Source organism: Amblyraja radiata, chromosome 3 (assembly GCF_010909765.2).
Source record: "Amblyraja radiata isolate CabotCenter1 chromosome 3, sAmbRad1.1.pri, whole genome shotgun sequence".
NCBI lineage: Eukaryota > Metazoa > Chordata > Chondrichthyes > Rajiformes > Rajidae > Amblyraja > Amblyraja radiata.
Genome location: NC_045958.1, coordinates 68,382,394 through 68,406,712, shown reverse-complemented (window position 1 = coordinate 68,406,712; position 24,319 = coordinate 68,382,394). Strand labels below are relative to the sequence as shown.

General features: G+C 43.7%; 1 long non-coding RNA gene across 1 annotated transcript; it reads right to left on the bottom strand.

Annotated features, from left to right (window-relative positions):
* Window positions 1-1,600: 1,600 nt before the first annotated feature.
* LOC116971125 lies at window positions 1,601-17,642 on the bottom strand. The gene is made up of 3 exons (XR_004411410.1): window positions 17,533-17,642; window positions 8,075-8,078; window positions 1,601-1,611 (listed from the first exon to the last, which is right to left on the bottom strand). It is a non-coding gene; the product is annotated as an uncharacterized LOC116971125 (long non-coding RNA).
* Window positions 17,643-24,319: the final 6,677 nt, after the last annotated feature.

Below are 24,319 nucleotides of genomic sequence, written 5' to 3'. Positions count from 1 at the left end.
CTCTACAGAAAGTTCAGCAATCCAGCAATTTCTCTGGAAAAGTCTGATTTTAGCTAAATGCAAGGGCAAGGTGGTAAAGGGACAGGGATGCTAAAATGGTTTGTTGTGAAGTTCAGTATTCAGTATTTATTTTAATGTCATTTCACTGAGTACTTACATACACAGAAGAAACAAAAAATTGTTTCTCATCAGTTCCTGTCAGTACAGTTAATAAAAGCAGAATAAATACATACAACTTTAAAATTAACATATCTAAAATAGACCTAAAAATTGAAATAAAAACAGACATTCAGTCCAAACAGTGGCTTTTCCTTGACAGGTGTCTAGCTGTCAAAGTATGGGCGAGGTTAGATGTGTTGGTGTATGATGTATGGGGAGGGGACACAGTCCGTTAACCAGTTTTATTGCCTGTGGGAAGAAGCTGTTTAGCATCCTGCTGGTTCTGCAGCTGATGCTCCTGTACCTCTTCCCAGATGGCAGAATGGAGAAGATGTAGTGGGAGGGGTGCTAAGGGTCCTTAATAATGGAGATGGCTCTGCGGATGCTGCGCTTCTGATAGATCTCCAACAGGAAAGGGAGTGGAGCACCAATGATCCTACTGGCTGTGTTCATTATCCTGTTAAGTTGTCTTTGTTCATAAGCCTTGCAGCTCCCAAACCAGGAAGTGATGCCGATGGTCAGTATACTCTCGATGGTGCCCCTGTAGAAGGTTGTTAGGTGAACAGTAGGAGACCTGCTTTGCTTAGTCTCCGGAGGGGGTGGAGCCGCTGCTGTGCTCTTTTGATGACTGCTGTGGTGTTGGGCGTAGCGGTCAGGTCGTCCGCCAGGTGAAATCCCAAGAACTTCACACTACTGACCCTCTCCACAGCAGCACCATCAACATGCAGTGGTGTGTGATGGTGTTTTTCAGCCCTCCTGAAATCGATCACCATCTCCTTTGTCTTTTCCACGTTGAGGGTGAGATTGTGAGGTCTGCACCACTCTGTAAGCAGCTCCATCTCCATCCTGTATGCCGATTCATTGTTACATTTTATTGGTCTCCTTCCAGAGACCATTTAATTGGTCTCCTTCCAGTTCAGATGCATCCTGGCCCTCTTGTACATGAGGTACATTTTTTGTTCCTATTCCAGAATCTTTTATATATAGTGATCCTCTGTTTTATAGAACAGTGCAGCAGAAGAACAGTATTCCCCCTCGATCCTGTCTGAAACAACAAAACACTGGAACATTGAGCTGCCAGCCACGTTTCCACAATGACCACAACATAATAGTCCCAGTCATGATCCAGACTCTGTTTATCTGCTTTCTCCACAATACCTTGCATTGAAATAAACACACGTTCAGCCCATCAGCATCAGCATATTCCTTTACCTCTCCTGCATGTCATTCCTTTGATCATACTCCACCTTCTTATCACTCCTTCCAATTTCTGAGCTACTACTTTGATACCCACCCTTCTGCCTCTCTAGTTTAAAGTCTTCCGAGTAGAACTAGCAAACCTCCCTGCAAAGATATTGGTCTCCTTCCAGTTCAGATGCATCCTGGCCCTCTTGTACAGGTCTCCACTGCCCCAGTAGAGATCTTAATGATCTTAAAATCAGAATCTCTGCCCTTGCACTAGCTGCTGAGCCATGCGTTCATCTGTCCTAGCTACCTATTTCTACCATCCAGAGATGACTACCCTCAGGCTCCTGCATTTTAATCTTTTGCCCAATTCCCTATATTCACTTCACAGGATCTCATCCCTTTTCCTACCTATGTCACGTTGGCCAATGTGCACAACAACTTCCAGCTGCTCACCTTCCCCCTTTAGAATTATCACACTCTGATAGGATATGAGAATTGCCATTGATCTGCATCATCTGTGTGTTACAATAACAAAACTGCTCCTTATTAATACTGCTGATGAAAATCAATTAACATTTGCAAGTCAGACTATAATTCAAACAGAGTACACTTGCATGAGTTTTATTTTGCATTGGTATGTATTTCATCAACAGCCTGCTGTTTACAGTTAGACAAAAATGAATGTTAATGAAAAATGAAGGTAAACCAATATGTAAACAGCACAATAAAATAGTAAGATTAAACAAGAACTTACCAGTTTGAAGTTTGATCTGTATTTTATGAGGAGTTACGATGAGGGATTATGTGAAGAACCCGTTCAGCACGCATGCGCGGCATACTTCAAAGCAGCGTGTGGAATCACAGATAGAAACAGTATTGAAGTAAACATAGTAAAGATATAAGGAGACATCAGTTTATGAATTTGACCCATATTATTGAGGGTGGGAGCGGAGGGCACGTAATCCCTCATCGTAACTCCTCATAAAATACAGATCAAACTTCAAACTGGTAAGTTCTCGTTTAATCTTACTATTTTACTTCAGAGTCACGTGAGTGATTCCGTGAAGATTTCAAAGCTCTGTGATTTCGAACCGTGTAACAGTTATTACTACATCACTGCCGAAGTCTTTGAGGGAGGAAGTGTGTTATCGTAATCAACCAATGAATCTGTTTGTAGAAAAACACAATGGTATTTTTTAACAATAACAACAAAGAAATTAAATTGTTCCCCTGGGCTTAAATTAAATATTTGCAGTCTGGTAAATCTTTCCTGCAAATAAAACAGGTTTTGCCAACGGCTTATTATAAATTTTCTGAACGGTCTTTCCTCCCCATCATCCTGCTGTAGCCAGGATGTGGTTTATAGGCACGTCCATTCTTTTAGCCGTTGACGTGGATGCTGCCCTGGTGGAATGAACTTTGTACATGTTAGTTTTTATCCCAGCAGCTTTTAGCCCCTGCTTGAGCCATCCCGAAATGGCTCGTCACCCGACCATAAGGTTTTTTATGACTGACCCACAAGGCTTTTCATCTCCCTCGAATATTTTGGTTGTGTCTATGTAGGATAATAGGGTCATGGCACATAACCTTGTTTCTGGCGGGTAAGCCCGGAATTCCACGACTGGATTAGGTGTTCCTGGTCTGCTCTGTTTGACCATACCCTGGACACGACAGAGATCTGGCCTGGAGCTGTGAGCATGGTGTCCAGTCGCAATAGGTGTAGTGACTGGACCCTCTGTGCAGCTACAAGTGCCATCAACATGAGTGTTTTGAGCATAGATGGTTTCAGGTTGAGGGATCTGGCTGGTGGGCATCCCCTGAGGTATGTCAGGACCACACTGACATCCCATATATGGGTGTACCTTGGTCTAGGGGTTTAGAGTTGTAAATACCCTTCATTAGTTTGACCACCAGCTGGTGGGACCCCATGGCCTGTTGTCCTGGAGCTGGTTTTGAAATAGACAGGCAGGGCAATTCTAGCTGTGTTGATGGCTCTGTAGCTGAAGTCCTTCATCGTGGTGAAGGTTCACCAGGAATTCCAGTACGTTGGTAACTGTAGCGGTTGAGTAGGTGGTCCCTGTATCCAAGCAGTACTTCTCCCATTTTTTGATGCTGGACAAGTGCTGTTTTTCAGTGGATGTTCGGAGGGATGCTGACATGGTGTCGACGGTTTGTTCTGATAATCCCAGTCCCAGAAGTGGTTTGTGCAGAATCTGCAACCCAGGAGTTTGATTTTTTCATGGCACGGGTGACTTGTGCCCGACACTGGGTGTTAATAACTCTGGGTCACTGGGGAATACCATCGGAGTTTCAACAACCATGCCATGGAGTATTGGGGACCATGGCTGTGTAGGCCAGTCGGGTACTATCAAAATACCTGAAGCAGAGTCCATTTGTACTGTGCGTAGTCCCTGACTGATGAGGCAGAAGGGAGGAAATGCATAGAAGAAGAATTTCCCCAATCCAGCGCAAACGCATCTACTGCTGCTGCCTCAGGGTCTGGTTCCCAAGCGACATACATAGGTACCTGGTGATTTAGCCTTGATGCAAATAAATCGATATCTGGCATGCCATATTGCTTGATAACTTTTGTGAACGTTTTTTTTGTTTTTTTTTTGGGGGGGGGGTTTTAACATCTATTCGATGTTGTCATTAAATTTATGTGACCTGGTGTCTGTCACTGTATTTAGCTTACCTGGCAGGTAAGTTACTGATAGCCAAATATGTCTTTGGACACACCATTGCCAAATTGTGTTGACCAACTTGTCGCATGATACCGATTTTATGCCGCCCATATGGTTAATGTAGGCCACCACCGTAGTATTATCTATTTATAACCGTACATGCAAGTGATGCATATTTATGCATATGCTTTTAAACCATAAAAGTCACCCAAACATCTCTAGATAATTAATGCCCAGTGTAAGTGGTAACGATGATTCTGGGTTAGTCCATCTACTACTTGTGCTGGATATAGAGCTAGTTGCTCCCCAGTCTTGAGTACTGGCATCTGTTTGGATAACTGACGTAGGGTTAGTGATAATAATAGGCTGAAACTATGTCAAACGTTATTTGCCCACCACTGTCGTTCTGATATTACTTCAGTGGGTAACTTCATGAAACGATCAAATAATGACCTCTATGTCGTTTTTGGTACAAAGGTCCGAATTATGTAGCCAGAAATGCTGCTACCATTTTCCCAATTGCTCTGTTACTTGTCGAGTAGTTGGTAGTTTGTTGACCATTAAATTGTGCCACTTCAACTATGTTGTCTCTTGGCAATGTTACAGTCACGTAGACTGAATTAATTGTGAAGCCCAAGTAGTCCATGATAGAGGATGGCTTCAACTTAGATTTATCTGGATGTAAGACAACCCCAGGGTTTCGAATAACTGTTTGGTAGCTGAACAGCTAATATAGTCAAATTCATGGTCTTGCCTACCCATTTAGGATATCATCAAGATATGCCATGACAATATGTTTTTGTCTTCTGAATATTGCCAGAGCTGGTTTTAGTGTCTGGGTGACACTCTTGGGCTGATGTGAGCCCATTGGGTAACGCTATAAACTGCTATAGCTGCCCCATCCAGGTAAATTTCAGGTATCTGCGATTATCCTTGTGAATGGTACTAAATAGTAAACATCTTTAAGATGAATGCTTGCCATGAAGTATCCTTTGGAATTTAGTTGTTTGGCAGTAACAACCGGTTCCATTTTGAAATGTATATACTTAACAAACATATTTAGTGAAGTTAAGTCAATGATGATGCGACATCCACCATCTTTTTTGGGTTTAGTGAATATATTTGATACGAATTGCAAGGGTTCAGGTTTTCCCATGATACCCTTTGTAATTATTCTCACCAGTTCAGCTTGTCCCTCTTGTTTCTTTAACGGAGAGGGGAAAAATACCCTCTGGGGTGAATGTTGACCTGGTGGCAATTTTTCTAGTATGAATTGTATTCACTAATGCCATTGAGTATATGCTGATCACTCGTGATAGACTCCCATGTGTTAGTATTACTCTATATACTGGTAGGACCCAGACCCACCTACCTCCATGGTTATGGGTATTCTTCTGTTTCCTGCCGGTCCAACGAGTGTTGCACGTCGTCTGACGTGGCGGTGACGTTGGGGGGTGGCACATTTTCCATGGGGTCCGCTCTGGGCCCTGGTCTAAAGAAGACTTTCGGTGATAGAATGCGGACCCCGAGCTTTCATCAGTCCGATATGGTAGACGTTGACTGATGGATGCGATGGGGTGCTGCTGCGTAGGAATTACTGTTTTTTGGTTACTCGTCCCGGCCCTGCCCTCATGAGACGAAGGTTTTGTAAAACCTCTTGCATGTCCTTCATATGCTTTGTGAGTTTTTTCCCCCCAAAGAGCAGTGGGTCTGGCTCAGTGGCTGGGGTATGCACAACCCCGCAATGTAGGATTTTATGGCAGGTTATATGACTTGTTTACGAAGGTTGTGGTCATCTCCGTATTTGTGCATGGAACGAGGAGAAAAAATGATGTGATGGCTGTCGTCAGGCTTTTAACGGCCTCCTGTACGTGGGGTTTCCACGTAGCTGTCCACCACACCTAGCAGCTCTTCCTGTTCCTGCACCCCTTGCATACTCCCAAGATCTTCAGCTATTACCCCTGTTCTTGACCAGCCCAGTCCTGGTCACCAAAGCTATCCTCTGGAAAGGAGGAAGCAATGGACAGTGCACAAGGCACTGTGGACGGAGTGCCTGACCCCCTCTGCGAGAGCGCCCCTCCTGGGGTGCACCTCGCTGGAGCTCCTGCTCCAAGAGCCGCTCCAAGCGGCTCAGGCGCCTGTCTCTCCCCCGCCTGGGTGGAGAGACGTCCCCGTCCAATAAGTCGGAGCCACCGGCCGGACGCCTCCGTGGCGGTACTTCCAGCCCGCTGCTCAGGCGCTAGTGGGGCTGGGCGCGGTCGCGGTGTCGGGGTAGCGGACCGCCCGGTAAGCGGTCCTACCGCCTTGTTGCTGCCCCCGCGAGATGGAACGCTCCTCCGTGGAGTCGAGCGTGGGGCAGGTCTGTTCAGACGGCTGTCTTTCCCCCCCGGGCAGGTGGAAAGACGTCCCGTCCGATAAGTCGGAGCCACCGGCCGGACGCCTCCGTGGCGGTACTTCCAGCCCACTGCTGAGGCGCTAGCGGGCTGGGCCCGGCACGGTGTCGGGATAGCGGAGCGCTGGGTTAGCGGTCCTACCGCCTTGTTGCTGCCCCCGTGAGATGGGAAACGCTCCTCCGTGGAGTCGAGCGGGGACAGGTCTGTTCCGTTGCTGTCCACCCTGAAGGAAGGCTCCTCCGTGGAGTCGAGCGGGGGACAGGTTTGTTGCAGAGCCTTTCTTCTCTGCCGGACAGCAGAAGGCTCCCTGTGAAGGAAACCGACGTCAGCTTACCTGACGGTCCGTTCTTTCATCTCCATAGCGGGAGAGCCCGACTCCCGCTGTGCCGCTGATGCTCTGCTGGACGTAATGCCGCGCATGCGTGCTGAACGGGTTCTTTACGGAATCACTCACGTGACTCCGAAGTAAAATCTAAGGCATAGTTGTCACACCCTTGCAATAATAAATGTTATTATGCTGGTCAGGTTACACCTGTGGTGGGATGAATAGAGTTCATGTTTCAAGTCGATGGCCTTTTATCAGAATCCTTATTTTAGAAATAAAAATACTTGAAATCAATATACTCATGTTGATGTCATATCCAACACACCGCATTGGTTAAGGATTTTCAATCTCTTCGACACAGACATAGAGGTATGAAAAGCTTTGGTGTAGCCTTCTGCAACTGCAGTGTTATCAGCATAAAGCTAATGGATATTGACTAGTTTCCAGCAGCCACTTATAGTGAAATAAGTCCTATGGATCTGCAAAGACCTCTGTACTTGTCATTGTCTGAATTTATGAATGGTTGGAAATGGCACAGATGCTGATTTGAAATCCTTGCAAAACCCAGCAATGCAGTTATTGAGGTATTCTCAGGATAATGTGGTTAACGAGGCAAGGTCAGTCAGGGAAAAATGAGTACATTTGTAAAGCTATCACTCATGTTGTATTGCCTAATTAACAATGGTGGATCTGAGCTAATTGTTGTTCATAGATGTAAACTGCCATTAAAATGTTCTTTGTTATTCAGTTGCACTGATCACTATAAATTATTTCAGTAATTTAGATGGATTGTAGTTTTGAAAAGTAGAATTTGATTTGTGCAAATGTCTAATCACCAGACACAGTCAATGAAACAAGATTTTACCATGCAGTTTGCAGGACCATTGCTGAATTAACAACTCAGTGTGAGAACTGGAGACCTAGATGTTAGTGACATAAAATAACATTTCCAAAGTTGAAAAGATGTCTTTGGTGAGACAGTTAAATCAAAGGCATTATGGCATTGGAATAGCATTTTGCTAATTCTCATTGCCTAGTTCAGAACAAAAGTGAACAATGAAATTTGCACAAATCTCAATGCCGAACATTTGTAAAAGCAGAGGTTACTTGTGATTATTTGCAATATTGCAACAAGAGTAGAAAGGACTAACGTAAGAAATTAGATGATATTTGTGGGGTCGGTATTTAGTAGCGTAGACAATTCATCCATGCCAACCAATTTGGCTACTTGAACTCGTCCCATTTACCTGCATTTTGCCCATATCCCCATCAGTCATTCCTATCTATGTACCTGCCGCCATGTCTTCTAAATATTGTTATTGTACGCACCTCGACTGCTTCTTCTGGCAGCTGGTTCCATTTTCCCATCACCCTCTGTGTGAAAAAGTGGCCCGTTTGATCCCTTTTAAATCTTTCCCCTTTCATCTTAAGCATTTCCCTTCCAGTTCTAGACTCCTCCTACACTGGGGTAAAATACGTTGATCATTCACTTTATCGGCTTCTTGTCAGTTTATATTCCTTTATAAGGTGACTCCTCAACCTCCTTCATTCCAAGAAAAGTAGTCTCAGCCTATCTAATCTCAGTGGTATAATTCAAGCCCTCCCTATTAATTATTTATGAGTTAATCCAAGTGGTTCACAGTGGTTGTATGCACTGGTTTTTACACCAATTGGAAAGTTTGGGAAAGTGCCCTAGTTAGTCATTCATTCACTGCGCAGCTGTAATACTTCACATAGGCTGTGCCTAACAAACCTGTCATATAAAGTGCAAATGAAACATAACTGTAAATATATTATGGGGTTTATGTTAAAGCATACATTTTAGAGTTGGTTCCAATGATGCGATAATGAAATGCATTTTTTTTTCTTTTTTATAATTTAATCTCCAAAAATATTGCCTCCTTATAAAGTATTCATCTGAAATGATTAACATGATATCTAAACACCCTGATGCATCTATTGCTCAAGTTCCTGTGTCCCAGACAAATGGTAACTGGGGGCAACTCCCTCAGTTCCAGAAATCATTGCAAAAGCAGAAACAACAATAAAACAAAGCAACTAAGTTCTAAAAATAGACAGATGTTCATCGTTGCAGAGTTTACCGGATTCCATCGCTTGGACAGAGAAAAGCTTTCCTGTTCCAAAGATGATAGTTGCTTGAAGTGTGCGTGTGTTTGTGTGTGTGAGAGAGAGATATCTCATTTAGTTGTGATGAACTGTTCATGCTCATCACATTTCACGCCTTTAATAGGACCATGTGAGCTGAGTAGCAGAGGGCATCGCCCACCAGAAGAGCAACAGCTGAGTGTTGAATCGACACGTTCAGTAGGTGAAGAGAGTGCTGAAATAACCACCAGGTAGATCCTTTTGATCTAATTCTGATGAGTGTGCTCCACATTGCTTTAAATTGCAATTATAGCAAGCTAACCGGGAGGTTTGATCATAAGAGGCTCAATTTCTTGATGCTTCCCTGTAAGTCTGTCATATTGCATTTGCCTTTATAGTGGGCATGGCAGTTTAGTATTTTTCCTCAGTGTCTCTCACCAACAACAATTGTGCAAGAAGCTCAGAGAATGACAGAGCACAAACTGTAAGGGTGAACTGTGTGGTCCAAAATCTATTTCCAAAGCAGAGTTGGAGTTTTCCATCCTTGTAGAAGCCTTGGTAGGTCAGGATACAGATCAACATGCAGCACCAGTCCACAACCATTGGTTAGGACAGCTTTCATGAAACTGTTAATTCCTTTTCTCTGCAGGATTCGTTGTTCTTAAAAACACAATTGGAGCCTTCAACAGATATTCTGTTAATAGGGTTATCGCATCAATAAATTTCTAAACTGTCACGCAGGCAGTGAAAGAATGAAAATGCATGTACATTCCATTATTTGCTTCACTGTGGTAAGGATTACCAGATTTAGACATGCCATTATTTCTGCTTAATACATTTAAAAAAACACCAATTAAGCACTGAGGAGAAAAATAATCCTGACATATACAAATCAGATACATAGGTATTTGTGCTGACTGTGTTTTTGAGTTACATTAACAGACTGGGTTTCCCTTGGTATTACTCTTCATCAGTGTCCTTAATCCTCAATCATTTTAAATTACATGTTCTTAAATCCACCTCGTCTGTAACTATACCCCTATCCCCTTCATATATATATATATACATATAAATGACTTGGACATAAATGTAGATGAGTCGATTAGTGAGTTTGTGGGCAACCCCAAAATTGGCTTAATTGTGGACGGTGAGGAAGTTGTCAAAGTATACATTGCGATTTAGATCAGAAATGGGTAGATAAATGAGAGATGGAGCTTAATTTGGAGCTCGAGTCTGAAGAAGGGTCTCAACCCGAAATGTCACCTCTTCCTTTTCTTCAGAGGTGTTGTCTGACCCTCTGAGTTGCTCCAGATTTTTGTGTCTACGGTTTAATCCAGCATCTGCAGTTTCTTCCCACACAGTCAAAGGTCATTGTGGCCAAAATAACTTTTTTTGTGTTGTACTGTTCGACATTCTATGTTCTATTTTAACCCTCCTACTCTTTAACATATTTGATACATACATGTGAACTCAAAATTGTGATAACATTTGGATTTTCTTACTCATGCTTTTATTATTAATGTTTATTGTTTTATGTCATGCCTAACTGTCACTGTATGTCACTTGTGGGCAGAGCACCAAGGCAAATTCCTTGTATGCGAATACTTGGCCAATAAACTTATTCATTCAAAACTTATTAATTAATTAATTCAATAGACAATAGACAATAGATAGTAGGTGCAGGAGTAGGCCATTCGGTCCTTCGAGCCAACATCGCCATTCAATGTGATCATGGCTGATCATCCCTAATCATTACCCCGTTCCTGCCTTCTCCCCATACCCCATGACTCCACTATTTTAGAGCCCAATCTAGCTCTCTCTTGAAAGCATCCAGAGAACCTGCCTCCACCACCCTCTGAGGAAGAGAATTCCACAGACTCACCACTCTCTGTGAGAAAAAGTGTTTCCTCGTCTCCGTTCTAAATGGCTTACTCCTTATTCTTAAACTGTGGCCCCTGGTTCTGGACTCCCGCAACATCGGGAACATGTTTCCTGCCTCTAGTGTGTCCAAACCTGAACAATCTTATGTGTTTGAATGAGATGCCCTCTCATCCTTCCAAACTCCCGAGTGTACAAGCCCAGCTGCTCCATTCTCTCAGTATATGACAGTCCCGCCATCCCGGGAATTCTTGTAAACATACGCTGCACTCCCTCAATAGCAAGAATATCCTTCCTCAAATTAGGGGTCCAAAACTGCACACAATACTCCAGGTGTGGTATCACTAGGGCTCTGTACAACTGCAGAAGGACCTCTTTGCTCCTATATTCGATTCCTCTTGTTATAAAGGACAACATGCCATTCGCTTTCTTCACTGCCTGCTGTACCTGCATGCTTACTTTCATAGACTGATGAACAAGGACCCCCAGATCCCGTGTACTTCCACATTTCCCAACTTGATTTAGATAGTAATCTGCCTTCCTGTTTCTGCAACCAAAGTGGATAACCTCACATTTATCCGCATTAAACTTCATCTGCCATGCATCTGCCCACTCCCCTAACCTGTCCAAGTCACCCTGCATTCTCATAGCATCCTCCTCACAGTTCACACTGCCACCCAGCTTTGTGTCATCTGCAAATTTGCTAATGTTACTTTGAATCCATTCATCCAAATCATTGATGTATATTGTAAATAGCTGCGATCCCAGATTCAGATTCAGATTCAATTTTAATTGTCATTGTCAGTGTACAGTACAGAGACAACAAAATGCATTTAGCATCTCCCTGGAAGAGCGACGTAGCAAATGATTTGAATAAATAATAATAAGTGTCCGGGGGGGGGGGGGGAGACCTGTAGCGCCTCCCGGATGGTAGGAGAGTAAACAGTCCATGGTTGGGGTGAGAGCAGTCCTTGGCGATGCTGAGCGCCCTCTGCAGACAACGCTTGCTTTGGACAGACTCAATGGAGGGGAGCGAGGAACCGGTGATGCGTTGGGCAATTTTCACCACCCTCTGCAATGCCTTCCGGTCGGAGACAAAGCAGTTGCCATACTATACTGTGATGCAGTTGGTAAGGATGCTCTCGATGGTGCAGCGGTAGAAGTTCACCAGGATCTGAGGAGACAGATGGACCTTCTTCAGTCTCCTCAGGAAGAAGTGACGCTGGTGAGCCTTCTTGATCAGAGTTGAGGTATTGTGGGTCCAAGAGAGGTCATCGGAGACTCCCAGGAACCTGAAGCTAGAAACACGTTCCACCTCCGTCCCGTTAATGTGGATGGGGGTGTGCGTGCCACCCCTGGACTTCCTGAAGTCTACAATGAGCTCCTTGGTCTTCTTGGAGTTAAGGGCCAGGTTGTTGTCAGCGCACCATGCTGCTAAGTGCTGGACCTCCTCCCTGTAGGCCGAGTCATCGTTGTTGCTGATGAGGCCAATCACCGTTGTATCATCTGCATACTTGATGATGGTGTTAATACCATGTACAGGTGTGCAGTCATAGGTGAAGAGGGAGTAGAGGAGGGGGCTCAGCACACAGCCCTGTGGAACGCCGGTGTTCAGGGTGAGGGTTGAAGAGGTGTGCTTGTCTAACCTAACAGACTGGGGTCTGTTGGTTAGAAAGTCCAGTATCCAGTTGCAGAGGGAGGAGTCGATGCCCAGGTTACCGAGTTTGGTGATCAGTTTTGATGGTATAATGGTGTTGAATGCTGAGCTGTAATCGATGAACAGCATTCTTACGTAAGTGTTTCTGTTGTCGAGGTGGGAGAGGGCGGAGTGAAATGCCGTTGAGATGGCATCCTCTGTACTCCTGTTCTTGCGGTAGGCAAACTGATAGGGATCCAGTGTGGGGGGTAGGCAGCTTTTGAGGTGTGCCAGGACCAGCCTCTCGAAGCACTTGGTGATGATGGGGGTAAGTGCAACTGGGCGGAAGTCGTTGAGGCTTGCCGCAGTGGAGTGTTTTGGTACTGGCACGATGGAGGTGGTTTTAAGGCACGTGGGGACAACTGCTTGGGAAAGTGACAGGTTGAAGATGTCAGTCCAGACGTCTGTCAGCTGCGCAGCACAGGCCCTGAGCACGCGCCCGGGGATGCCGTCAGGGCCAGCAGCTTTACGTGCATTAGTCCTACTCAGTGCCACGTATACGTCGTAGGGGGTGAGTGTGATCCCAGCACCGAGCCTTGCGGTACCCCACTAGTCAATGCCTGCCATTCAGAAAGGGACCCGTTAATCCCTACACTTTGTTTCCTGTCTGCCAACCACTTCTATATCCATGTCAGCACTCTACTCCCAATACCATGTGCCCTAGTTTTGCCCACTAATCTCCTATGTGGGACCTGATCAAATGCTTTCTGAAAGTCCAGGTACACTACATCCACTGGCTCTCCCTTGTCCATTTTCCGAGTTACATCTTCAAAAAATCCAGAAGATTAGTCAAGCATGATTTCCTCTTTGTAAATCCATGCTGACTCGGACCGATCCTGTTACTGCTATCCAAATGTTCGGCTATTTCATCTTTTATAATTGACTCCAGCAACTTCCCCACCACCAATGTCAGGCTAACTGGTCTATAATTCCCTGTTTTCTCTCTCCCGTCTTTCTTAAAAAGTGGGATAACTTTGGCTACCCTCCAATCCACAGGAACTGATCCTGAGTCTATAGAACATTGGAAAATTATCACCAATACATCCATGATTTCTAGAGCCACTTCCTTAAGTACCCTGGGATGCAGACCATCAGGCCCTGGGGATTTATCAGTCTTCAGTCCCATCAGTCTATCCAACACCATTTCCTGCCTAATGTGGATTTCCTTCAGTTCCTCCGTCACCCCAGATTCTCTGGCCACTAATATATCAGGAAGATTGTTTATGTCCTCCTTAGTGAAGACGGATCCAAAGTAACTGTTCAACTCATCTGCCGTTTCGTTGTTCCCCATAATAAATTCACCTTTTTCGGTCTTCAATGGTCCAACTTTGGCCTTAACTATTTTTTTCCTCTTCACATACCTAAAGAAGCTTTTATTATCCTGCTTTATATTCTTGGCTAGCTTACCTTCGTACCTCATCTTTTCTCCCCGTATTATCTTTTTGGTTATTCTGTTGTTCTTTAAACATCACCCAATCCTCTTGCTTCCCACTGATCTTTGCTACATTGTACTTCTTTGCTTTAATTTTTATACTGTCCCTGACGTCCCTTGTCAGCCATGGTCGCCCCTTTCTACCCTTGGAATCTTTCTTCCTCCTAAGAATGAACTGATTCTGTACCTTCTGTATTATTCCTAGAAATACCTGCCATTTTTGTTCCACTGTCATCCCTGTTAGTGTATCTTTCCAGTCAACTTTGGCCAGATCCTCCCTCATGGCCCCATAGTCCCCTTTATTCAACTATAACACTGACACCTCTGATCTACCCTTCTCCCTCTCCAATTGTAGATTAAACCTGACCATGTTATGGTCACTACCTCCTAATGGCTCATTAACATTGAGGTCCTTTATCAAATCTGGTTCATTACATAACACTAAATCCAGAATTGCCTTCTCCCTGGTAAGCTCCAATACAAGCTGTTCTAAGAATCCATCACGAAGGCACTCTACAAAGTCCCTTTCTTGGGGTCCAGTACCAACCTGATTTTCCCAGTCTACCTGCATGTTGAAATCTCCCATAACAACCACAGCATTACTTTTGCTACATTCCAATTTTAATTCCTGATTCAACTTGCGCCCTATGTCCAGGCTACTGTTTGGGGACCTGTAGATTAGTCCCATTAGGGTATTTTTACCCTTACAATTCCTTAGTTCTATCCATACTGACTCCACATCTCCTGTTTCAATGTCACCCCTTGCAAGGGACTGAATTTCATTCCTCACCAACGGAGCAACCCCACCCCCTCTGCCCATCTGTCTGTCTTTTCGATAGGAGGTATTCCCTTGAATATTCAGTTCCCAGCCCTGGCCCTCTTGCAGCCATGTCTCAGTAATTTCCACAACATCATAGTTGCCCATTTCTAACTGAGCCTCAAGCTCGTCCACTTTATTCCTTATACTTTGTGCATTCATATACAGCACTTTGACCTCCGTATTCACTTCCCCCCTCGCACTGTTCGCAATTGGCCCTAACCTTACTCTGTTGACCCTTCTCAAGCTTTCCTTCCCATTAATTCGAGAAACTTTTGTAATTTTTCCTGTAGCCACTTCCCCTTCAACTCCATCTTTATACTCCCAATTTGTCAATCCCTCTCCCCCACTATTTAGTTTAAACCCACACATGTAGCCCTATCAAACCTGCCTGCCAGAACATCGGTCCACCTCCAGTTAAGGTGTAACCCTGTCCCTTTTGTACAGGTCACCCCTACGATAAATTCATTGATTATATATTTCATCGGGTCAATCCAAACGATACAGTTACTCTGTTTTATAAAATTTTAATTCTGAACTAACTGTTTATTTTAAAACAGTCTCTTCATTTATTCCAAGCTTAATTATTTGATAGATTTTTGGTGTGTTTCTGCTATTTTTAGCTATTGGTCTTCTATAGCTTGTCCTTTCCAACCTAAATAAACAGTAAAACTGAGTTACAAGCACATAAACATCTACACAGCATTTCACGTTAACTGTCCTGCAGAGTTAATCCTTGGAGAGCACAATAAATATACACAGATGAACATCTTCATTTCACTTTTTTTTACAAACAAGGGAGAAACCAATTCTTTCTGGAATAGTAATTGTTGAAAACCAACAAGCAAGAAGGCTAGCATTTGTGTGAGGTAGAATGTCAAGCCACTGTCGAATCTTCCAGCCTGTGAATAATCTGCTTACAAAGCTATTTATCTCAATCTCTCCAAGCAGCAAGTTTTGCGAGAGATTAAAGGGGAAAAAATGCTCTAATTCCTTGGCAGGAACATAAAATGCACAGCATGTCAATCATCAATCATCATTTAAGTTTTTAAAAATGGTCATGTTTGAAACTTCCTTTTTTTTCCTTTCTACCAAATGAGTTACAAATGTGTTATTTCCGATAATTTTGTCCCTTTTAAACCCATCAGTGTGAGAGTATTCGTCCTGTAATTGTTTAGTAATGTGTGCTAAACCTTAAAAGTCTTTTCCTTGTGACATTGCAATCAATTGCAAACATCACAGCCATGCAAACATTAAAATCCATGATTGCAGTTAGAATTTGGGATTGGTGTCAGGTCAATTTAATTTTCAACATACAAGGCATTTTCTCTGGGAGCATAGTCTTATCATTGTGCATCTGGTTACACGGTATAACACAATATGGGGATTATAATTCCATGTGAGCTTGTGTGTCCGTCTTTTTTTTCAACTTTTTTTATTTTTTTAGTATGTTTAAAAGTGTGTTTTTAATGTTTCCTTGTGTGTTAAGTGTGGGGGGTGGTGAGGGGGGGTAAGGGGGAAACCGTTTCGGCCGCCTCTTCCATGGAGAGGCGACTTTTTCAGGCCGCCTCCCCCGTGGCCTAACAGCAAGGATCGGCGCCGACTTTCCCGGAGACGCGCCCGGAGCTTCAGCGGCGGGCACAGCGTGGACTCTCGGCGCGGAGCGGGTGAGACCACGCTGGAGGGGAGCGCTCCGTTACGCTGGCCCGCGGCAGCCGGCAGCCTGAAGCCGCGGTCTGCAGAACTCCAGCTGGTGCGGCGTCTACAGCCCGGGATCTCACGTTGGGGACCCGGGTGGAAGAAGCTTCCACCGCCGGCCCGTGGCCATCTTCTACCGCGGGCGTGGTATGGACTTAACATCACCCCAGGAGGGGAGCTTCGACCGCCGGCCCTGCAGACTGTGGTGCTTCCGGCTGCGGCACGGCAGGTACTTTAAAACTTTGACCGCCGGCCTGCGGCCTATACCAGCCTGAAGCCGCGGTCTCTGGTTGGGAAGAGCCGATCCTGGACTCACCTTGACTTTGACTTTGTCCCTTACCATCTGGACGCCCGCAGCAACGGCTGTGGAGGGTGGTGGTCCCGACCACAGGGGAAAATGGAGGAGGACTGGCCAAGCTCTGTGCCTTCCACCACAGTGATGAATGCTGTGGTGGATGTTTGTGTAAATTTTTAATGTGGTTGTGTTCTTTATTATTGTACCGCTGCTGGCAACCCAAATACCACCGACCTTGGTTGTGTGGCAATAAAATTATTTCTATTCTATTCTATTCTATTCTAATCACAAAATATGAATGACGATTTGTGAATCAAATTGGATCTAATTCCATTTATGAAGAGTCCATAAAAACATAATCATGCGTACTCAATGCTCATGGACATGCTTTTCATATGTACACCTCACTTTACTTTTTGCTCAAAAGGACACCAAATGCTGCAGTAACTCAGCATGTCAGACAGCATCTCTGGAGGACATGGATATGCGACGTTTCGGGTTGAGACGCTTCTTCAAATTGATTGTAGGGGGGAGAGAAGAGAGCTGGAAAAGGGGAGAAGCAGAACAAAGCATGGCAGATCACAGGTCGACACAGGCGAGGGTTATTTTTAGAGGTCGATGGTTGGAACAAAGGCCATGGATAAGAACCGAAGGCGTGGATCAGGCTTGAAGAGTTGTGAATTGTGAACCCAGGAGAAGGAAAGTAGCTGGAGGGTGAGGGAGGAGGATGTGGAGGGGAGAAATAGGTCGGAGTCCAGGTGGAGCACAGGGGAGGAAAGTGGTGGAGGGGGAGGGGAGAGGAGGAGAGGTATGGAGGCGAAAAGGGAGAGGGTTTGGAGAGTGGCGGTTAGTAAGGGGTACCTGGAAAGACTTCTTGGGCCCTTGAATGGAGTCAAGGGAGGAGGTAAAGCGACAAGTGTATCATTTCTTGTGGTTGCAAGAGAAAGTGCCCGGAGAGGGGGTGGTTCGGGTGGGAAGGGACGAATTGACCAGGGAGTCACGTAACTTTCTCCGGGCACTTTCCCTTGTAACCGCAGGAAATGCTACACTTGTCGCTTTACCTCCCACCTTGACTCCATTCAAGGACCCAAGCAGTCTTTCCAGACTGCGGCAGAGGTTCACCTGCACCTCCTCCAACCTCATCTATTGCATCCGCTGCTCTAGATGTCAGCTGCTCTACATCGGTGAGACCAAGCATAGGCTTGGCGATCGCTTCGCCGAACACCTCCGCTCGGTTAGCAATAACCAACATAATCTCCCGGTGGCTCAGCTCTTCAACTCCCCCTCTCATTCCAAATCCGACCTTTCTGTCCTCGGCCTCCGCCATGGCTAGTGTGAGGGCCACCGTAAATTGGAGGAGCAGCATCTTATATTTCGCTTGGGCAGTTTGCACCCCAGCGGAACATTGACTTCTCTAATTTCAGGTAGTCCTTACTTTCTCCTCCCCTTCTCAGCTCTCCCTCAGCCCACTGACTCCTCCTCTTCCTTTCTTCTTCCCGTCCCCCCCCCCCCCCCCCCCCCATCCCCCCCACCCCCCACCCTCAAATCAGTCTGAAGAAGGGTTTCAGCCCGAAACGTTGCCTATTTCCTTCATTCCATAGATGCTGCCTCACCAGCTGAGTTTCTCCAGCATTTTTGTCTACATTCATTCATGAGCCTTCTTTATCAGTTAGGTGGTAAATTACCAATGAACGCACACATATGTTTGCTGCATATTTCTCCCTGAATCATATCCTGAAGTTATCATGAAGTAAGGACTAACTTCACTCTCAGCCACATAAATGAGCTTTATTAGTACTTTCTTGATTAGTATGGGTGTCAGAGGTTATGGGGAGAAGGCAGGAGAATCGAGTTAGATGGGACAGATAGTTCAGCCATGATTGAATGATGGAGTAGACTTGATGGGCTGAATGGCCTAATTCTGCTCCTATCTCTTATGACCTTATGACCTTATGATTGCAAGCAGGGTTGCCAGCTCAGTAAGGATGTATTCTTGGAGGTGTGTGTTCATACTTTCTTTTTTCAAATCACCAGGACAACCATATGCCTGCCATTGGTTATCTAATATGCCAACCATATGTGTACAACCAATCAGAAAAAAGGCTAATTTCTTTTCTTTTTTTCCATTTAAGATTTGTTTGTTTTTTAAATAAACACAGAAGAGTTAATTTACCTTTTTAAGAAAGGCATGTTATTTTTCCACAATAGATGCATACCAAGTTTATCCTGGATATTATTTTTTTAATTCCCGCTAACTAGAGAGTTAACCTGCGAAATACCGAACCTCAAAATTTGAGCTTGGATCCTGATTCCACACAGTTCAACTATCCAAAAATACATCAGTCTTGAACCCAGTAAACTTCAGCTTATTCTCATCCCATTTGGCTACCTGGTCAATTGCTGTGCCCCTCTTCTTCTCCTCAGTCCAATCCTTCCCCCTTTTCCATGGGACCAAATGAAATTTGTTTCTAGTTTGTGCAAAGCAACAAACGTTTTCTGGACTCGCAACAGTCACTGCAAGTGTTGACATGAGTGAGGGGCCTGACCCAAAACGTCAACTATCACTTTGCCTCCACAAATGCAACAAATGTTCTTTGTAACTGATATTAGAGTCATTGCATCATACTGCACAGAAACAGGGCCTTTGGCCCAATTTGCCTATGTCGAACAAAATGCTCCATCTACACTAGAGCCACCATATCCCACTAAACCCTTCCTATACACGCACCTGTCCAAATAGCTCTTAAATGTTGTTAGAGTACCTGCCTCAACTAACTACTCTGGCAGCTTAGTTTAGTTTAGCTTATTGTCATGTGTACCGAGGTACAGTGAAAAGCGTTTGTTGCATGCTAACTAGTCAATGGAAGAACTGTACATGATTACAATTGAGCCATCCACAGTGTACAGACACATGATAAAAGGAATAACATTTAATGCAGGATAAAGTTCAGTAAAGTCTGATTAAAGATAGCCCAAGGGTCTCCAATGAGATAGATAGTACTGGACCACTCTATAGTTGTTGATAGGATGATTCAGTTGCCTGATAACAACTGGGAAGAACTGTCCCTTAATCTGGAGGTGTGAACCTTATCCATATCCCCACCAACTAGCACCCACTATGTGAAAAAGCTGTCCCTCAGGTTCTTATTAAATCTCTCACCTTGAAACCATGTCCTCAGATTCTTGCTTCCCCAACTCTGGTAAAATACCATTCACGCTCAAATCCTATATGCCTTGATAAGATTCCTGCACGAAGGAATTAAGTCCTAACCCAGCCTGCCCAACGTCTCCCTCTAGCTCAGCTCCTCAAGTCCTGACAACACTCGTAAATCACTCTTTCCAGCTTAACAACATCCTTCCCATAGCATTGTGACCAAAACTGAATGCAGTAATCCAAATGCGTCCTCACCAACGACATGTACAAGATATTGTATGAAGGAAAAAAGAATGCCATCCAATTATTGTGGTAACTTATTGTGTTATCTTATTGTGGTAACAATATGGATTTGCCAGACACAGATGTATCAGGAAAGCCACAACTGAATTATTGTTGAATTTCCTGACTACCTTAAACCATGAATAGAACCAATTTAGGAACTAGTTTATGGAATGTACATAGAAGAATCAATATGAAAAATAGCTTTATCCATTCGAAGTAAAGCAGTGACAAATCATGTTGATGACACCAATTAATGAAGAGGATGAATACCAGTGCTGTTATTTCTGATGAGATTTTGATTCTCCCTGCGATGAACACATAGTTCTCCACTCCAGACCACAGCGGAGTCGGTTCCTGTGCTGCTGATGTTGGAGATAGACAAAAAGTGTTAGAGTAACTCAACGGGTCAGGTGGCATCTCTGTAGAAAAGGGATTGGTGGCATTTCAGGTCAGAACCCTTCTTCACACTGTAGACATAGCCAAAGCCACCACAGCCACATGTTCCTTTCTATGCACTGCTGATGTTGGAGGCTGTTTCATGATGGGATTAATACAGTTAGTATTCTTAGAAAAAAGATGTCCATGCTTCCAAATAAAATGTTGGACAACAAAGAACTGAATAGATTTATGTTCTGGAATGACTGATAGCTACAGATCACTTTCTTAGTATTTCAACCAAAAGCATGCTGCAGTATTTAGGTTGAGCTATTTGTTGTGTGAAATAAAGATATCATTCCGTTACTTTGCTTGCAAGTAACAAAAACAGCTGGGACTGACTTCTTTTTTTTTAAATGCCCTCAGATTTGCAAAACCTGATCACCTGTGTCAGCATTCAACATGGGGAGAGCAGCTCTGTGCATGTTTAATCAGTTTTCACATGCATCTGTGCTCTTCCCACTACCATGTATTTGTAAAGGGACATGCCAAGTCAAATTCAATTTATCAAGACAAGATGCACCAAAATAGTAGAAACAAGGAAATGCAGATGCTGATTAATACAAAAGGACACTAAGTCCTGGAGTAGCTCGAAGATAGACAAAAATCTGGAGTAACTCAGCGGGACAGGCAGCATCTAATCAGAGTTACTCCAGCTTTTTGCGTCTATCTTCAGTTTAAACCAGCGTCTGCAGTTCCTTCCTATACTTGGAGTAACTCAGCAGATTAAGCTGGAGATCATGGATATGTGATGTATCAGCATTGAAACCTTTCTTCAGACTGATTGTAGTATAGGAAAATAGACTTGGATGAGGGGAGAGAGGCAGGACAAAGTGTGGTAGGTCGACACAGGCAATAGGGGGGGGGGGGGTTGAGAGGCAGATGGTACGATCAGACAAAGTTCAGTATGGGAAATGGAAAGTTTATACCCCACACAGAGCAAGAATTTAAACTGGAGAAAAGTTTGTCTTTCGTTATTTTCATATCAGGTGGAAATTATAAGAATATCTTTATCAGTGACTTGATCAACCATTGCTTGATCTTTCTCACAGAACAAGAAACATTGGTAATTGTAGCCTGCAATTGTGACCATAAAACCTACTGTCTTTTTAATTGCAGTGTGACATCAGCACTGGAGGGATAAGTGAGATTTTAAACCCAGGCTTCAGCTTTTCTCATTGGGAATAAAGAAGGGTAATTTGCCTTGAGTTACGTGCACTGAAAGCATTTGCATCATCGGAACTGAATGTTTGAAGCAGATTATAATTCATACACATGAATGCATGTTTAGAAGATATATCAGCAGATGAATTTCTACCTTTTACCTTGACTACTTATAATTAGACGTAATGATCAGTTTGTATTTTGGTAAGATTCCAATTATCTTTATTTTCACCCAAATTAACATTGTATCTGATTTAGTGATTATAACAGTGTTTACATTGTTAGGAGATTAAGGTATTGGGCTGTTGAAATATCTTTAATAAGGAGGCACAGCGATACAGTGGCCATATTGATTAAGCAACACCCCAAATACCATGTGCTCTAATTTTGCACACTAATCTCTTGTGTGGGACCTTGTCAAAGAATTTTTGAAAGTCCAGATACACGACATCCATTGACTCTTCCTTATCCATTGTACTTGTTACATCTTCAAGAAATTCCAAAATATTAAGTTGTGACTAGGAGATCTCTCACGACCATACAGGCGACCCCTGGCAACATGTCGCGGGTGTCACGGGGTGGCACCAGGGGCCATGTCCCCAGGGTGTCGCCTGTATGGTCGTGAGAGGTCTCCTAGTCACCCAAGAAGTCGTAGCGTCTTTCTGGTTGCCGCTGTATTTTCAACATGTTGAAAATTGTCGACGACCTATGATGGGTGCCGGCAGTCGCTGAAAAGGTTGCGTAAGTGGGACAGGCCCTTTAGTCAAGCATATTTACCCTTCATAAATCCATGCTGACTTTCCGATCCCGTCACTTCTTTCCATATGCATGGCTATAACATCTTTAATAAACGACTCCAGCAGCTTCCCCACTACCGATGTAAGGATAACTGGTCTATAATTCCCCGTTTTCTCTCTCCCTCCTTTCTTTAAAACGTACATATAAACGTTAAGCTCACATCCTTCTTTCCCCAAGAATTCAGAAACAGTTTTCTGTTGTTATGAAACAAGCGGAGACTTTAGGCAAACGCTTATTTAACGCTCATACAAAGTATGTATTCACAATCAAAAGACTGATTTACGTAAGAGCAAATGAGCCAGGTATTGGGAATTAAAGCTGACACTTGGATTGGATGTCGGTGAAATGAAAAGCAAGAGGGGAGGTTGTGTTACAAGTGTGAGGGAGGAGATCTCAATCTCGGCGGCCCAGAATCGGGATAGCACTGGGTTTTCATTCGCAGTGCAATGCTGAACTGAAGGACGGTGTGTGCTGAATGGAGACAGTCAAACTTTCTTTCCGGACAAAAAAACATTACAAATTTTACTCCCAGATTGCTCAAATACAAATTGAATTCATTATGAACAAATCCAAGTTGTTGCACATTGCAAATAAATGTAAGGAATAAAGGTACTCCATAAAGCAAGTCGGTGATTGAGGTGGGGAAGTGATTTAAAGTCTAGAGACTTGAGAGGAAAATCTGAACAAAAAAGAGCCGTTAATTATCTTTCTCCACTCTCCCTGAACAGTCTAAGAAAGCAATAAATAAAGCCAAGAGGATTTTCAGTTTATATTACTTAGTGAATTGAGTTCACGCTTCCTGAGGGCACACTACAATGCACCGATAAGGCCTGGCCTGAAGCACACAGTACAATTCCCTGTGCTTCGTGTAAGTTGGACATCCCGGCCCTTGGGAGAGCTGTGAGGTGAACTGTGAGGCTGATCCCCAGTGTCAGTGGCACAGCTGTGAGGAATGATTTGATATCTAGGGCTTGTTAGCCCACTAAAAGCAGAGTCTCAGAGGGGATGTTTTAAGCGGTGTCTCAGCTGATACACATAAGATATCTAACGTGACAAAGGAAAGAAACCAGGAACAATATTTTCAGATGTAGCATTGCAGGAGGATAGAGGCTCATTGCTATAAAGAATAAATTTAGTGTCCAACATTAGGAAGTGTTTATTGATCCTAAAGATAATTGACACCTGGGATTTGTTGCCAGAAAGAGTTGCGGCAGCTATGGCATAGAATTCATTTAGGAATCGATTAGGAATGTTGATATTGGAAGAAGTTAGTGTGGGCAATATCGAAAGATGATTTACAATCATTTGAAGATTTTTTTTCTACTTTAACCTATCTTGTGACATTCCAAAACTACTTATTCTATTCACAACTGGTTTCATTTTAGGGACATCAGCTGTATTATTACATCAAATTGAATATATGACAAGCATGCTGAATGCATGATTTTCATTAGTATTATTAATTGGATTAACATAACAAAATAGATACCACAAGTTAGCAGATATCTCTATGTTCTGTCGGTAACAGTAGGATCCATCAGGGTGTATAAGAAGGAACTGCAGATACTGGTTTACCGCTGAGTTACTCCAGCATTCTATTACCATACATAAATAATACACAAGGTTATTTAGCACAGAAAAAAATAATCTAAGAAACAAATTATAGTGATTTGCCCCATGCGACAACATGTTAAATCGCAAATTGCAAATCATTTCAATACAACCACATAATTCTAATCATTGATAATGATATTTCAGTTAAAATGCTTTACAGATGAAAGTACTGTGGGAAAGGTTGGGAAGTTTAGTTAA